This window comes from Giraffa tippelskirchi, chromosome 9 (assembly GCF_054371585.1).
Source record: "Giraffa tippelskirchi isolate mGirTip1 chromosome 9, T2T-mGirTip1v1.2.pri, whole genome shotgun sequence".
NCBI lineage: Eukaryota > Metazoa > Chordata > Mammalia > Artiodactyla > Giraffidae > Giraffa > Giraffa tippelskirchi.
Genome location: NC_137283.1, coordinates 131,298,405 through 131,316,046, shown reverse-complemented (window position 1 = coordinate 131,316,046; position 17,642 = coordinate 131,298,405). Strand labels below are relative to the sequence as shown.

At 38.3% G+C, this 17,642-nt stretch overlaps 1 protein-coding gene and 1 non-coding gene across 6 annotated transcripts in view; both read left to right on the top strand.

Moving 5' to 3' along the window:
• The window catches only part of PTPRK (protein tyrosine phosphatase receptor type K), a 598,235-nt gene that overhangs the window by 45,119 nt on the left and 535,474 nt on the right, over positions 1–17,642 (top strand). The window lies entirely within an intron of this gene.
• Positions 3,157–3,304, top strand: LOC145522110 (small nucleolar RNA SNORA62/SNORA6 family). The gene has a single exon (XR_014065923.1). It is a non-coding gene; the product is annotated as a small nucleolar RNA SNORA62/SNORA6 family (small nucleolar RNA).

The following is a 17,642-nucleotide window of genomic DNA, read 5'->3' as shown; positions in this document are numbered from 1 at the left end:
AGGAGTACGTCAAGGCTGTATATTGTCACTCTGCTTATTTAACTTATATGCAGAGTACATCATGAGAAACTCTGGGCTGGAGGAAGCACAAGCTGGAATCAAGATTGCCAGGAGAAATATCAATAACCTCAGATATGCAGATGACACCACCCTTATGGCAGAAAGCAAAGAAGAACTAAAGAGCCTCTTGATAAAAGTGAAAGAGGAGAGTGAAAAAGTTGGCTTAAAGCTCAACATTCAGAAAACTAAGATCATGGCACCCGGTCCCATCACTTCATGGCAGATGGGGAAACAGTGGAAACAGTGTCAGACTTTATTTTTTTGGGCTCCAAAATCACTGCAGATGGTGACTGCAGCCATGAAATTAAAAGACGCTTACTCCTTGGAAGGAAAGTTATGGCCAACCTAGACAGCATATTAAAAAGCAGAGACATTACTTTGCCAACAAAAGTCCATCTAGTCAAGGCTATGGTTTTTCCAGTGGTCATGTATGGATGTGAGAGTTGGACGGTGAAGAAAGCTGAGCACCGAAGAATTGATGCTTTTGAACTGTGGTGCTGGAGAAGACTCTTGAGAGTCCCTTGGACTGCAAGGAGATCCAACCAGTCCATCCTAAAGGAGATCAGTCCTGACTGTTCATTGGGAGGACTGATGTTGAAGCTGAAACTCCAATACTTTGGCCACCTCATGAGAAGGGTTGACTCATTGGAAAAGACCCTTATGTTGGGAAAGATTGAGGGCAGGAGGAGAAGGGGACGACAGAGGATGAGATGGCTGGATGGCATCACTGACTCAATGGACATGGGTTTGGGTGGACTCAGGGAGTTGGTGATGGACAGGGAGGCCTGGCGTGCTGCGATTCATGGGGTCGCAAAGAGTCGGACACGACTGAGCGACTGAACTGAACTGAACAACACTCATACATGCTCTTTTTTTTTTTTTTGGCGGAGTCTTTTTCTGTCTTTGTGTAGTTGAAGTTTGGGGTATACATTTTGCTCCAGAGAGAAATATAATGACACTGAGCCTTGGTATAAAGATTCTTCACTTCTTGCTCCAGCCTGAAGCAATCATGAGTTTTCAGTTGTTGCAGAAGTTCAGAAAACTTAAATTTTGATAGACAGAGCCATTGAAGACTTTTTGTCTTAAAGTTTGATTTGAGAAAAGGAATATGCAAATAGAAATAGACAGCCAACTCCTGTCCTCCAATCATTTTACCAACTCCTTCTCATTCTTTCAATTTGCAGTTTATTCTAAGCATTTATTCAGTCTTCTGAGGTCATTGATTTTTCCTTCTAGTGTCAGATAAGTTAGAAAGACTGTTTTTTCCATTGAAAAATGTATTATTTCTTGGTCATAGTTTAAACTTCTGTGAATGACTCCAAACAGGTCAATGTCTAATGTATCTTCCATATGAGAACCCTTCATCTATTTGATGAGGGCCATCATTTCTCCCTGTGTCACCTCTCCTTTAAATAATTATTCAGCTTCCTCCCACAATACAATTTTCAGGTTTTGTTGTTTTTTTTTTTTGTCATCATGGTCCCACTTTGAATTTGAAGACCCAAGTATATTATAAATAGATAATGGTTTAGTGTCACCTGGAATATCAGATATCTTAAATAGAACCTCATTGTTTGTCCCTGTTGTGGCTGAATTGTGTCCCCTCAAAATTCATGTTTTGAAGTCCCAACTCTCAGTATCTAGAACATGACTGTATTTGGAAATACTGCCTTTAAAGAGATACTAATGTAAAATGAGATTATGCATGGGCCCTGATCCAGTGCAACTGGTGTCCTCATAGGAAGAGGTTAGGAAAGGAAAAAGAAAATTAAGAAATTAGGGCACAGTCAAGTATAGAGGGAAGTCCATGCGAGGACACAGTGAGAATCTGGCCATGTTTAAGCCAGAGAGAGAGGCCTTTTAAGAAACCAGGTCTGCCAACACCTGGATCTTGGACTTCTAACCCCATAATTGTAAGAAAATATATATATATGTATATATATTTCCAGTCACCTGGTCTGTTTTATTTTGTTAGGGCAGGCTTCATAAACTAGTATAGTCCCTAAACTTTGTACCCTAATTCCTCAAACCCAAGACAACAATTATTGAACCATGTGGCCCTGGTAGGTTAAGTGAAAAGAAATGATTTATGCAAAACTCACAATTGAGATTGTACAAAATGTTAGGCTTTGCTTTTGTGTTATTTTGTCTTGAATGTCTGCTGTCTACTTCCTGCTTGGAATGTCTGCATAATGACTCAGACAGTAAAGAATCTGCCTGCCAAGCAAGAGATGTGGGTTTGATCCTTGGGTCAGGAAGATCCCCTGGAGAAAGGAACGGCAACCCACTCCAATATTCTTGCCTGGAGAATCCCATGGACAGAGGAGCTTGGCGAGCTACAGTCCATGGGGCCTCAAAGAATCAGACACAACTGAGTGACTAACACACACACACACTGCAGTAATGAGTGTTCATTTTTGAGTGAAAACAGTGGAAGTTAAAAAATACAGCTTTTAAACCTAACTGGTAACTTCATAGGATAGGTTTTGTATAACGTAAATGGGAGCTTCACAAGATAGGTTTTGTGTGCTGATAAGCAAGGGATTCTAATTATTTGAATTTTGAGAACATTTGCCTGAATTGCTGTTCTGGAGCTTGAGAGACTTTAGGACCATCAAAGATTAAGAGTTTTAGAAGTTCTAAAATTCTCCAAGAGCTCCTTGAAAAATAACTAGCAACAGATAAGTCAGTTAATATTTCTGAACATTTGATTTCTGATCATAAACTGATACCATCTTGGATTCTGTGATATATAAACAGATTATGAAATTACCATTTTGCATCCACCATAGTAAACATTGACTTGGGAAAGAATCATTAGTAGAGGTTAAATTGGGGGCAGAACCATTTTGATGGAGAGTAGAGTATATACCTGGTCTTAAAGCATCACTCTACAGATTTTTACTAATTGCAAGGGCAAAAAAGAGTACTTGTATAGTGGAGAAACAGACTTAAACATCATTAAGGTGGGGCTCAAAGATATCAAGTGCATCTGGGTATAATATGATAAGAAAAACAAAATTATTTTTGTTACGTTGTGATTATGAGTACATTACCTGAATCTGATCATGAGGAAACATCAGATAAACTCAAATAGAGGAATATTCTTAAAAAAAAAAAAACACAAAAAACTGATGAACTCACAAGTGTAGGTAGTGTGCTACACGAGGGGCAAGTTTTTTGCTAACACCACAAGGGTCTCTGGCCCAATGAGTGGAGTTGGATAGTAATACTTGCTTCAAAAGTATGATTTGACAGAATGAAAGCTTATTTAAGGAGAGCTGTAAACATTTAAAAAATAGCCGTTTTTTTTTTTTTTTCCTCCCTTCTTCAATATTCCTAACTCTTCAGGCAGTACTTGACTTTTCTGTTTTCTCAGTTGATGTAGCCTGCTCTGAGATCCTAAAAAGGGAGCGCACTCAGTGGGTCTGATGTGGTGGAGGCTCACCCGGGAAGTTCTGTGCATGCATGGCACCATCTCTCGAGAACACCCCTGGGAGGTCATGCCGGATCTCTACTTCTACCGAGATCCTGAAGAGATTGAAAAGGAAGAGCAGGCAGCCGCTGGGAAGGCTGTGACCAAGGAGGAACTTCAGGGTGAATGGACTGCTCCAGCTCCAGAGTTCACCGCTACTCAGCCTGAGGTGGCAGACTGGTCCAAAGGGGTGCGGGTGCCTTCCGTGCCCATTCAGCAGTCCCCACTGAAGACTGGGGTGCTCAGCCTTCCACTGAAGACTGGTCTGCAGCTCCCACTGCTCAGGCCACTGAATGGGTAGGAATCACCACTGAGTGGGCGTAAGCTGGTCTTCCACAAACTTGTAGAACTTCCACAAACTTCCACCAAAATGGAAATTTGGTTGATGGAAAATAAACTGTTTCTAAAAAAAAAACAAACAAACCTGGCATGACTTCTTCAAAATGAAAATGTCATGAAATACAAAGAAAAAGTGAGAAATTGTTTTACATTACAGAAGTCAGAGATGTGAAAATTAAATGCATGATCCTGGATTGACTCCAAGACTGGGAAATATAGGTAAAAAGATGTTATTGAGACAACTGACAATGGAACATGAACCATGAATTATATCAGGGATCAGAAAAGCCTTTTTATCCTGTAAGGGACCAAATAGTAAAATTTTTAGGCTTTGTGGACCATAGTATCTCTTTTGAAACAACCACCTAACCCTGCTGTTCCCTTTGTTACCATGGACAAAACAGAAAATGGGCATGGCTCAGTTCCAGTAAAATTTTATTTACAAAATCACTTGTGGGTCAGGTTCAGCCCAAGAATTTGCTGAACTCTATATTATGTAATCATATTGTATCAATTTTAAAGTTTCTGAATGTGGTAATAGTATTGTGGTTATAAGAGTATTCTTGTGGTTTGGAGATACATACCATGGAAATACTGATGGGTAAAGTGCATGCTGTGTGCAACCGACTGCTATTGTTTAGGAAATGTAACTAAATTGTATAGAGTTACATAGAATAAATATTGTGGAAAGGGAAAAAAACAAATGTGACAAAATGTTGAAAATTGGTGAATCTGATTAATAAAGGATGTACAGGAGTTCTTTGCAATGTTTATATAAGTTTGAAATTATTTCAAAATAAAAATATGAAAGCAAATTAACAAAGTTCCAGATACTGAAAGGAGGTAAGGAAGCAAAAAACAAAAGTAACAATCAACACACACGTGCACATACACCCACTCCCTGTGTGTTTAGCTGTGTTGCACCATCTGTGACATGCAGAACCATGTGAATAAACAGAAGCTACAAAACCAGGCTTCTAGGGGACTGTTCAAATCAAAGGCAGAATTCATGAGGGGGAGAAAAAAAAAAGGGTGAAATTAAGAACAAAGGCTCAGCAGAACCTCCTGATTTAACAGGGCTTTTATGTTCTCTTGAGGGACCAGCCTTGGGGAGAAAGCAAGATGTGGCAGGGTAGCTTCTGCTTTTGCTCTGCCCTCCCAGTTTCTATGTCTCTTTCCTGCTCTCCCTACGTCCTTCTTCAGCCCTCGTGTTTCAGTTATTCATCTGTTTTTCAGTTGTCGTCTTCTACTTTTCACCTCCCCTCTCGTAAAGTAACACATGGATTTGCTTCTGATGTGTTCTTATACATTAACTCTGTTAAAATCTTTGTAGAGAAAACATCATCAACACAACTATGTTCAGAGCCTTTGAAACCCAGCCCCCAAATTGCAGTATGAAAATATCCAGTATTAACCTCACACGCACTTGCAGATATCTGCTGGACCTCTAGTTTGTGAATAAAAATAGGAAGGAATGTGGCTCAACTGTGAGTCCATTAGCTTGGTCCATTTCACAGTCAGGCCACTTTCTCTTTATTGATTGGCCTGCTTTTGGTGTGTGTGTGTGTGTGTATGTTTTGGAGGTTGTTTTGTATCTTTTATGTGCATTTCTGATTTCCATTTTTCACTTATTTGTGATTGTTTCCTTTTGAAAGTGAAGTCGCTGACTCTTTACAACTCCATGGGTGGTAGCCCGCCAGGCTCTTCCCATGGGCTTTTCCACGCAAGAATACCGGAGTGGGTTGCCTTTCTTTCTCCAGGGGATCTTCCCCACCTAGGGATTGAGCCCAGGTCTCCTGCATTTCAGGCATACTCTTTACCATACGTGCCACCAGGGAATCCTTTAATCCTTTTGTTTCCCTCTAAGACCTCTCTTTTCCCCACTAATATACTCCCTATCAGTCTCTATTGTCCCATTTGCACCTTGCCCCAAACTCTTCTTGATAGCTGTTTTTCCTTTTTTGTTGCATATAAAAAAGTATTTTATATTTTAAAGATGTGTGATGTGATGATTTAATATATGTACACATTGTGAAATGAGTACCATAATCAACTAATATAGTCACCATCTCACATCAGTTACCATGTTTAGCGTGTGTGTGGTGATAATACTTAAGATCTTCTCCCTTAGCAAATTTCAAGTGTACAATTCAGTATTGTACAACAACTCTATATCATCACCATGTTGTACTTTAAATCCGTAAAACTTATTCATCTTATAACTGAAAGTGTGTACGCTTTGACCAGCACCTCCCCATTTCCACCCTCCCCACCATCCCTACCAGTTCCTGGAGACCACTCCTACACTCCTATTCTCTGGTTCCATGAGTTTGACTCACCGCCCCCCCCCCCCAACTCCCCGCAAATCATTTTCTTCTGGAACAAGATTGTCCCATCCTTTTCTACTTATATTTCATAATATCTAGACATCTCTGCCCAGCTCATTTTTATCTATTCATTTCCTGCTCCAGTTTTTGCTTCCAAACGTATTGAAAATCAAACACTTTAATTTGTTCAGTAAAATTTTACACACACATAAAATCACATAGTTAACTAGAAAACTGAATATTCTGCAGATGCCTTTTAGGCATATTTATGATAGTGGTTGGGCTTCCCAGGTGGCTCTTGTCTTCCAAACAGGAGACCGCAGATTTGATCCCTGTGTTGGGAGGATCCTCTGGAGCAGGAAATGGCAACCCACTCCAGTATTCTTGCCTAGAGAATCCCGTGGAAAGAGGAGCCTGGTGGGCTATAGTCCATGGGGTTGCAAAAGAGTCAAACATGACTGAGCGACTAAACAGCAGTAACAGCAGCAGTGTGATAGTGTTTGGGAAAATGTTGCATATATGTGCTCTGAATGTTTTTATCTACTGGTTTCAATTGTCAGTTACTCTCAGGCATACTAAACTCATTCAAGCCGAGAGAACACTGTTGCATAAAATTTATTTTTAAATGTGCTTCAGTGGTATTTGTTGAAGGCACTATCATGTATTCTAACAACAGGATATTTTGACTTTCCAACTTAAAAGAGACATAGTGTTAGTCGCTCAGTCTTGTCTGACTCTTTGCGACCCCTTAGATGGTTCCTCTGTCCATGAGATTTCCCAGGCAAGAATACTGGAGTGGGTTGCCATTTCCTTCTCCAGGAGATCTTTCTGACCCAGCGATTGAAACTTTTATCTCCTGCACTGGCAGGTGGAGTTTTTACCGTTGAGCCATGAGGGAAGCCCTAAAAAGAAGCTCATTATAGATCAACAAAATGATTTCATAGAAAAGAAAGCAAAGCTCAAACAGCAATTCGTAATTAGCATTCATGAAACAGAGAAACAACTTTAGAGCTCAAAGGAATCTTAGTCGTTTAGTTGGGTCCTACTCTTTGCGACCCCATGGACTGCAGCCCGCCAGGCTCCTTTGCCCATGGAATTCTCCAGGCAAGAGTACTGGAGTGGATTGCTTTCCTTCTCCAGGGAATCTTCCTGATCCAGGGATCAAACCCATGTCTCTTGCTTTGCAGGCAGATTCTTTGCCATCTGAACCACCAGTGAAGCCCAAAACGAATCTTAGAACAGTCCAGTAAACTCCATTATACAAAAAATAAGGAAACTGAGGCCCACAGAGAAGTAACTTAACTGTTTTAGTGAGGTCAGAAGTAGATCATGAGTTTTGCTTTTTTTATTAACTGCATGGGATAGTTAGTTTACTGTTATGCTTAGAAATAACAGATTGTATAAAATATTTTGTTAGCTGCGAAGTTTTTATTGTATTAGTTTTTTATGGCTGTTGCAACAAATTGCAACAAAGTCAGTGGCTTAAAGATGACAAAATTTATTAATTTATATTTTTGGAAGTTAGAGGGCAGAGGGATCTCACTGGGCTAAAATCAAGGCAGGTCTTGATTTCTTCTAGAAGCTTTAGAGTAGATCCATTTCCTTACCTTTTCCTGCTTCTAGAGGGCACCTATCTTCCATGCTCCTGGTTCCCTTTCTCTGTTTTTAAAGTCAGCATGGTCAGGCCACACCCTTGCCATAGTGCTATCTCTCAGGTTCTCTTCTGCTCCCTCTTCCACTTTTAAGGATACTCATGATTACATTGGGTTTACCAGGTAATTCAGGATAATCTCCTCCACTCAAAGCCAGTTGATAACAACCTTAATTCCATCTTCAACCTTAAGCCCATTTTGTCCATAATCAACATATTCACAGTTTCCAGAGATTAGATTGTCTGGCTGCTATATTAGGATATAGACACTTCTGGGCTGGGTTGTGATTATTCCATCACAAGTGCTAGTCTAAGTATTTGTGTTAAAATAAAAATAAGACTAGAAACACCTAAATGCTTATTTGTTTGGAGGCACAGATATAGACTTATTTGATTGTTTAATGTTCCAATTTCTTCCATATGGAAGAAATATCCTCAACCCTTATGTTATGGCATTTCCTTAAAGGTACTATAGGATGTTAATAAATAACAACAATATAAGAAATGGCCAGTGTTTTGTTTTATTGGATTTGAAGTGGCTTTCTGGGTGAGGATATAAATTATTTTGGAGGTATTTTCAAGTTATTGGAAGCTGAGCAGCTCAGGCATGCTCTCCTTGTGCACATTCTTACCTTAATAATTTATAGCAACAACTTCCCTTAGCATATATATACAGCTAACTACAAAGATAACCTTTTGTTTCTTGATAGATGGCTTAATATATGCTTTCTAGCTAGATAAAATAAATGGAGGAAAGCACTCATTTATAGTGGTCAGTTCTATTTTTTTCAAGGTTAGATACTGGTCTGGTTTTGTTAATCTTGCCATGGATATTGTGATCTTATTTTTCTACAACTCTGAAAAGTACATTTATCATTGCTATCAACAAACTACCTTGTTTCAAGCTTGTGAGATTTATTTATCATAGGGAGCTTCCATGAGAAAGGAACTTATGTTGTGTTGATGAAATCAGATGCATTACTTTTTGTCGGGGGAAAAGTTGTGTATATTGAATTTCTCTAGCTTGAGGCAGTGTTTCTGTTTGGTACAGAGGTTTTAGAAAATTATTTCTGATTAAGATAGAAGAATGGCAACTTTAAAAGGGTTGGTGAAATCTATGATTAAAGGAAAGTGAAAAAACACTAGTTAGGTGAGAGGTAGGAGAAAATAGTACTAGTAACAGTCTGTGTCTTTATGGGGGGTAGGAGTGGACATAACTATAAATAAATGGCCAAGGCGGAGGTTGAGAAGCTGGCCATGGAAATCATGGAATTACTGGTGGGTTTGTTAGGAAATCCTTTTCTTTAAATCTATTTCTATGATAATTTTGTAGTCATTTTATGGTCAGAGATATAGATTCAACAGTATTATAAACTTGAACACTGAAAAGAATGAGTCAGTCTAATAGAGACAAATTACATTATCTGAAAATAAACTTTATATAATAAGAAACATCCAGTGGTGCTATTGACAGGCAGTTAAATGAGGGTCCTAATAAACTCCTGCTGAAGAGTATAGTTAACTAAAAACTTGGAATTCAAGATATGTGTGATGTTGCCAGAATGAAATTTGTCCAAGATTGTGTGTGCTTTACATATGTATTTGTAAACAGAGAAATATCAGCTTCTTAATATTTGGAGAAGCAGTGAATTCCAAATTAGTTAGTCCTGATGACTCAATCACCAATAAAAAAGACTTGTCTTCTTTGTTGTCAAGTAAGATTTCTCAGATTAGAACAGTCTTTGTTTGATGAGAACTTGAATGTCTAATTGCCTGGTATGCTAGATGGCATCACTGACTCAATGGAAATGAGTTTGAACACGCTCTGGGAGATGGTGAAGGACAGGGAAGCTTGGCATGCTGCAATCCATGGAGTCACAAAGAGTCGGACATGACTGAGCAACTGAACAACAACAATGCTCGGTGGTGGTGTTCCCTGATGGCTCAGCAGCAAAGAATCCACCTGCAATGCAGGAGACTTGGATTTGATTCCTGGGTCAGGAAGATCCCCTGGAGGAGGGCATGGCAATCCACTCCAGTATTCTTGCCTAGAGAATCCCATGGACAGAGGAGCCTGGCAGGCTACAGTCCATAGAGTCACAAAGAGTTGGACATGACTGAAGCGACTGAGCATGCACACATAGCATGTTAGATGGTCAACAGAGGATACTGAATATAAGCAAATTTAGCCCTTGACCTCATGGAGATTATAGTCTCGTGAGGAAGATAAATATTAATTAAGATACACACTGCTATGAGGATCTTGGAAAGCTTCTCCCAAAAAGTGAATTTTGATTTGAGGGACAGATAGCAATTAATAAAGCTAAAAGAGATGAATTAGAGGAGGGCAAAGAGTTCAGTTCGAGGGAACTACATTTGCAAAGCCACCAGGGCTTCCTTGGTGTCTTAGACAGTAAAGAATTCACCTGCAATGCACGAGACCTGGGTTCGATCCCTAGGTTGGGAAGATCCCCTGGAGAAGGGAATGGCCACCCACTCCGATATTCTGGCCTGGAGAATTCAATGGACAGAGGGGCCTGGCAGGCTACAGTCTATGGAGTCACAAAGAGTTGGACACAACTGAGTGACTTTCATTCTACACTCTACAAAGACTGTGTGACTGAAGGTGCTGGAAACCGTATGAGTACAGAGTGGAAGAGTGTGTTGAGTGAGATGAAGATGGAGGGGAACATGATGCTGAGGTTAAGGATACACACCAGAAAGTCATTCAAGGGATGTATGAAGGGGTGGTAATGGTGATGATAAAATTGCATTTCTGTTTCAGAAGATCATTTTGGCTGCAATGTAGAAAGTAGAATGGAAACAAGTAGGAGTGGCACCATAAAAGGAGTTGAGACCTTTGTAGTTAGGTGAGAGAAGTTGATAACTTGGTTTTCTTAGAATATGGAAAGAAAGGGATGGATTTGAGAGAAAGTTAAGAAGGTAGAAATCTCAAGATTTGGTGATGGATTGGATGGGAGATGAGAGAGAAGGTGGAGTTACGATTGTATCCTTTTTTTTTTTTTCTGGGTAAATCTAAATGATAGGAATATTATTTGCTGAGAGAGGGAGCCCTGGAAGTGGACCACATTTGATGGTGAGGGGGGATGTAGATCATAAGCTTAGATACGGATATGTTACAAATGCCTTTGTGACAAGTTGAGAGATCAATTAGGCCGTTGGATATATAGGTCTAGAGTGCAAAGGGAATGTTTGGATTAGAGAACGTTATGAGACATCTGCTTAGCTTGTAATTGAAGCTGTTACTGGTAAGAGATTCCAACATTTAATAGCCAATGAGAGGACAGTGAATCTGCAAAGGAAACTTAGGAGTGGCCAGAAAAGTTGGAAGAAATAGTAGCTACACATCATGGAAAGCAAAAATGTGAAGAGAACGGAGAGGTCATCAGTATTAAATTCTGCTGAAACATCAGGAAGAGTGAAGGCTGAAAAATGTGCATTGCATGGGTGATGGGAAAGTTACCTGTGACTTTTAGTCAAAGTGGAATCAGTGATATGAACTGGCAAGATTTCTTATGGTGGGTCATAATTCTTCTTGGAATGGATACTTAAACTTTCCAGAAGTGGTCGTTTGCTATTTTATAGAATTCTCATTGGTATGCTGGGCTTTCTTTCTTCTTCTTTCTCTTCCTTCGTCATTTACCTTACCCTCTCAGAACCAGAATAGGATTTGCCATTGTTAACAATACACTGTTTGCCCTGATATGAACACAGCTTTTCTTTGTTCCTCTTATCCAAAATCCAAAATAAAATAGTAAAAGCTTCTTTTGTTATTTTTAATACCTCTCAGGAATCTTAGTTCATTCTCAACTTTAGTCTGCCAACATTGAGAGTTTATTTCATTTGTATAATTTTATTCTCTTAGTTTTACTTAAATTTTTTGTGTATTAAATACTTTGGCTCAAAGAAAGCACTGTTTGCATTGCTTTAAGTATACCCTACCTTTTCTATCTCATATTCAATTGTTTGTTTGTTAGAATCATCCATATTTCCTTTCCTCTGTACTTGCAAAATCATTAATAGTGTTTTCCTATCCCCAATGAAAAATAATTTATTTTTAAAATGTCTATATACATGACTATATAACTATTGTTCCCTTTCCTGGTTATTGGGGAAGGAACCTAATTCTCTTCCATGTTTTTAGTCACTTTGCATTTCAAAGATTTTCAAAAATTTAAAAATTTCTAGTCATTTTATGCATTTCAAAGGCTTGAAATGGAGCTACTGCCAGTTGTTACCCTAGGGCCAATAGGAGTCTTGTACATTATGCATAGGAAACTTTTCAACTGTAATTGTTTTATTTTTTATATTAAAAAAAAATCTGTTGGTATCCTTGCCACGCTTGCTCATACTATTGTCTTCTTTAATGCCAAGACTAACTTGCACTGCAATTTGTATGAACTGTCTGACACATGAATTAATAGGTACGATATTGAATATCCAGTGTATTTTTCTTCTTGTGAAGTTTTTCCTGTTTGTAATTGTAGCATTGATAAAAACTTGAAAGTAGTTATTATGAAGACAGATTGAATCAAGTGAAGTGGCAGTAACCTACCACAATGACGAGCTCAGTAATTTTTTTACTTCCTCTGAATCACAATTGTCAGGGCTTGCTTTATGGGCAGGCAAGTTGTACGGTCACATGGAGCCTCAAATTCAGAAGGGAGTACATGCTTGGGGGTTTAATGCCCTGTGATTGGTGTCTTGAAATTCATATTAATTTTATCTTTGATTTGAGTTTTGTAAATGGAACCCCATGGAACAATGGAGCAGGAAATTAAGACTTGGCCCTCAGCTCACATGTGGTCCACCTCCCATTGCCTCTTGCCCCTTTGAGGTGGGTTCTTGGCCACCCGTTCCACTGCCACCCAGTCCAGCGGGCTTCACCCTCTGCCCCTGGAAGGGAGCTTGGGTGTTGGTGTGGGGAGAGTTAAATCTCAGTGTGTGCTTCCTGCTTACTGAGTTGCAGTAAAGGGGCCCAGACACTTTTGAGGGGTTGTAATCACCCCATGAGTATTCATATGTCTAAGAGAGCTTGACATTAAATAGCAAATAAAATATATTATGACGAATTGAGACACTGTGAAAGAAAGGTAAAAGCAATGTTTCCTGATTTTTGAACAAGGATCCTGCATTTTCATTTTGCTTTGATCAAATTGTCTAGTTGGCCCTGAAAACTGTTAATAGTGAACTAAAGCCCAGAAACAAACTTCACCTTTGCAATTTACTGATAATGTTACAGTATTAGAAATGAGATGAAACATTTTCATAATGTTTAGTTTTTTTTGAAACATGGCATATGAATGATTTCATTGTACTTAGAACCCAAATATTTTATGATAGTAGTTGTCTTTCCACAGAGCATGCTGCTAGTCTTTCAAATTATGTTTCATTAAAAAAAGACTTGAAATTGAGCTGTCTGTACCCTCACAATAGTAACAAAAGGAATTTGAATTTAAAATACGGATTTTCAAAGTTAATTTCAGATATTGTACAATTATATTTATCCTTTTTTGAAAAATAAGCTGCTTGGTAGTAATTGTTTAATAATAAGTCTTCTTCAAGATCTTTTTTAAAATCATGATTGCATTTCATGACAGCGTTGGGTGACTTATTTTTAAGTTGAGCACAATGCTTCATTACCTCTCTCTGGCCCCCACTGTGCATTTCAACCATTCTTTTACCCTCAGTTCACTTATGTTACCAAACTGCTTTTGTTGGACAATATAAGTTTTATTTGTTTTACTGACAGTCATGTTTGCTTTGGACAAGGCCTTTTGATGCATAAGAGTAGTGAAGGGCTGCCCATGGCAAATTCTCAAACCCCTTTTCAACATTAAAATGAAACCAAAGAGAAAGAATAAATTTGATTTAATTTTTCCATCTATTACATGTGTGACCTCTGTTATTCCCACTCCTGTAGAACAGCAATCTGTTTGTTGTGTTATTTTTATCTAAAAAAAAAAACAAAAAACCTCGGTGACTTTATTTCTAAATTAAAAAAATTGATGTTTATGTGTAAGTTTTCAGTATAGCTTTTTCTTTTTTTGCTTTCAGAGATATGCTTTGTTGATTTTATACAGATTAACTTTTAGCTTTCTTTAATGTCTGCTAAGGCAGATCACACAAACGGACATTTTGGGCTATTAATGCACTCCTCTCTTAAAAGCTGGGCATGGCAACCCCCTACAGTATTCTTGCCTGGAAAATGCCATGGACAAAGGAGCCTGCTGGGCTATGGTCCATAAGTTCGCAAAGAGTCGAACACGACTGAAGTGACTTAGCAACCATTTCCAATTACTCTATCTGTATTTGCCACATAGGGGCATCACTTTTTAGAGTTTTAATAATGTTTCTCCCTCTTCTGTGGTGATATTTTATTGAGGACAGGCGTGTATTGTACTTTCTTTTTTAGTCTCCCCAGTGAGATAAATGTAAGTTGCATAATGGATATGTTATGAAGAAAAGAATGTAAAATATGCCCATTTTTATATTGATCACATATTGAAGTGATAATATTTTGGATATATTACATTAAATATTATTAAAATTAATGTCATCTGATTTTTACTTTATTAAATGCAGCTAACTAGGAAATTGAGAGTTATGTTTATGGGTCTAATTATATTTCTTTTGGAATGTACTTCTCTAGATCCTTTTAATGATTTTTTTACCTGTCCTCCTTGAACAACTTCCTTCCTGTTTTATCCACATTGCCCCTTCCCAATATTTTTGGAAGTCAGAAATTAGAAAAAATATTTAATCTCCTGAAACTCTCTTTAAAAATAAACATCATATTACATGGCTCAACAACAAGCCATGGAGTATTAACACATGCTACCACATGGATGGACCTCAAAAATATTATGCTAAGTGAAAGAAGCCAATCACAATAGAACATGCACTAAATGAGTTCACTTATATGCAGTGCGTAAAATCTCTCTAGAGACAAAATATATCAGTGTTTACCTAAGGTGGAGGGAAGGGGTTGTGAGGAATGACTACTGGTAGGTAGTAGGTTTTTAAGAGAGAAGAGATGTAAAATAATGGTGCTATTCGAGCAACACTGAATATACCAAAAACCACTTTAACAGAGTGAATTTTGTGGTATGTGAATTATATATCTGTAAAGCTGTTAAGGGCTTCCCTGGTGGCTCAGAAGATAAAGAATCTGCTTGCAATTCAGGAAACCTGGGTTCAGTACCTGGGTTGGGACGATCTTCTGGAGAAGGAAATAGCAACCCACTCCAGTATTCTTGCCTGGAAAATCCCACAGACAGAGGAGTCTGGTGGGCTACCATTCATGGGATTGCAGAGTTGGACATGACTGAGTGACTAACACTTTCATTTCAAAGCTGTTAAAATAATACTAGATCATGCTCATCCCATCCAAGTGTCATTCAATTAGTCTTTTTGGTGCTCTGCTTTCCTTTTTCTGCCTCTTAGGGCAAGTTTGCCTTATTCTTTATAAATCAGTTTAGCCTTCCTAGAAATTAAGTGTATGTCTTTGTTAATGTTAGTAGTGGTGGTCAGGTACTTTTGTCTTAAAAAAGGAAAACATAGGTCAATATGTGTTGGAACTTTTGTAAGCAGCTACAATCCCTTTTTCATATTGATGTGTGTGCAGAACATATTTTAATGCCATTGCCCCTAAGAGGACTTGTTAGACAAATGTATTTAAGTGTCATTTTAATGCCTTTTTATAGCTTGTATTTATTCCTTTATACCTCCATGATGTTCCAACATCTGATGAATTGTGGCTTTTCATTAGGACTTCTGGATTTCTTATATATAAAAACAGAATAACAAAAGAGAAAAAAATCTTTTCTTCCAAGATGGTAATACATATCTATTTATATTACAAGTGCATAAATATGTATTTTTTCTAGAAATTCTGAACAATACATGCGTCTGTGTACTGAAGAGAAACATTTTGATTAAATTGGTCCATTATAAAAAAAAGAAAAAGGATTAGTGTCAAAATGTATTTTTAAACAATTTCTTTCAAGCTTCATTTTATTTTTTCCAGCTTAATTTTTTCTTTCACCATTTTCATTTAAAGATGGCTGCAAATTGTAAAAGTTTATGAAAATATTATTTTTATATTTATATCTATAAATGTTCACTATTTTAATCTGTCCTCCATTTTGAGATGTTTGCTTTTCTAACCTTCAAAGTAAATATGTAAGTATGTGTGTGTGCTCAGCCATGTCCAACCCTTTGTAACCCCATGGACCGTAACCTGCCAGGCTCCTCTGTCCATGGAATTCTCCAGGCAAGAATACTGGAGTGGGCTCCCATTTCCTACTCTGGAAATATGTAAGTAAACATTTATAAAACTAATATAAGTTCTGACAGATGCTACTTTGAGTCTCTGTTGATTTTGGTAATTCTTACAATATTTCAAAGTTTTTCATTGTTATAGTATTTGTTATGTGCTCCATGATCATTAATCTCTGATATTATTATGCATGCTGGAGACTTAGATATTGGTTAGGATTTTTTAGCAGATAAGTATTTTTAATTAAGATATATATATTTTAGACATAATGCCTGTTGCATACTTAATAATTGACTACAGTTTGGTATAATATAACATTTATATGCATAACATTTATATGTACTGGAAACCAAAAAAATTGTGTGACTTGCTTTATTGCAGTGTTTACTTTATCGCAGTGTTCTGGAACCAAACTCGTGGTATCTCTTTGAGGTATGCCTGTGCTAGCAGCTTCTTTTAGTCCATAGAGGGTGGACTTTGCTTTGGGGGCCATTGCTTCCTCACTGGTTCAAATGACTTTGTTGTTCCTGTGAGTTTCAGGTAGTCTTTTAATAGCAGCTCTGGGTACAAAGGTTTCAAAGTCATCTTTTCAGAAAACTCACATGGTGGTGGAATGGCTTATATCATTTGGCTCTAAGGTGGAACATGGAGAGGTGGAAGAAGATGCCCTGAGGGTTGTGAGCGTCTTTTCCTTTGTTCTTTTTTCCCACTGTAACAATGGATGGTAAACTTTGCCACGTCATGGAAAGTGAAAGTGAAAGTCATTCGGTCGTGTCTGACTCTTTATGACCCTATGGACTATACAGTCTATGGAATTCTCCAGGCCAGAATCCTGGAGTGTGTAGCCTCTCCCTTCTCCAGTGGATCTTCCCCACCCAGGAATCAAACCAGGGTCTCCTGCACTGCAGGTGGATTCTTAACCAACTGAGCTATCAGGGAAACTGCCACATCTTGGTACCTGACTTTTGTAGAAACTGTGAATATTACTTAGTGTGAGAATCTACTGACAAGGAGGTTTTGATTTATTGGAAATTAAAACTTTAAGGAACATACAATTAATGATTTTCCAGATGAGAAGTCTACCAAAGATCCCACCATACCTAGTATCCCCTTTCTTCCTTTCTAATATACTCTAGGTAAATTTAATGCATAGTACCCATCTTTAACTGGGCTTCTCTGGTAGCTCAGTCAGTAAAGAATCTGCCTGCAGTGCAGGACACCTGGGTTCGATCCCTGGGTCAGGAAGATTCCCTGGAGAAGGAAATGGCAAACTACTCTAGTATCCTTGCTTGGAAAATCCCATGGACAGAGGAGCCTGGTGGGCTGCAGCCCTTCAGGTTGCACAATTGAGTGACTAACACTTTCACCCATCTTTAAAACCCTAAAAGTTCCCATTCAAAACCCTAAAAGATGATGCCATCAAAGTGTTACACTCAATATGCCAGCAAACCTGGAAGACCCAGCGGTGGCCACAGGTTTGGAAAAGAT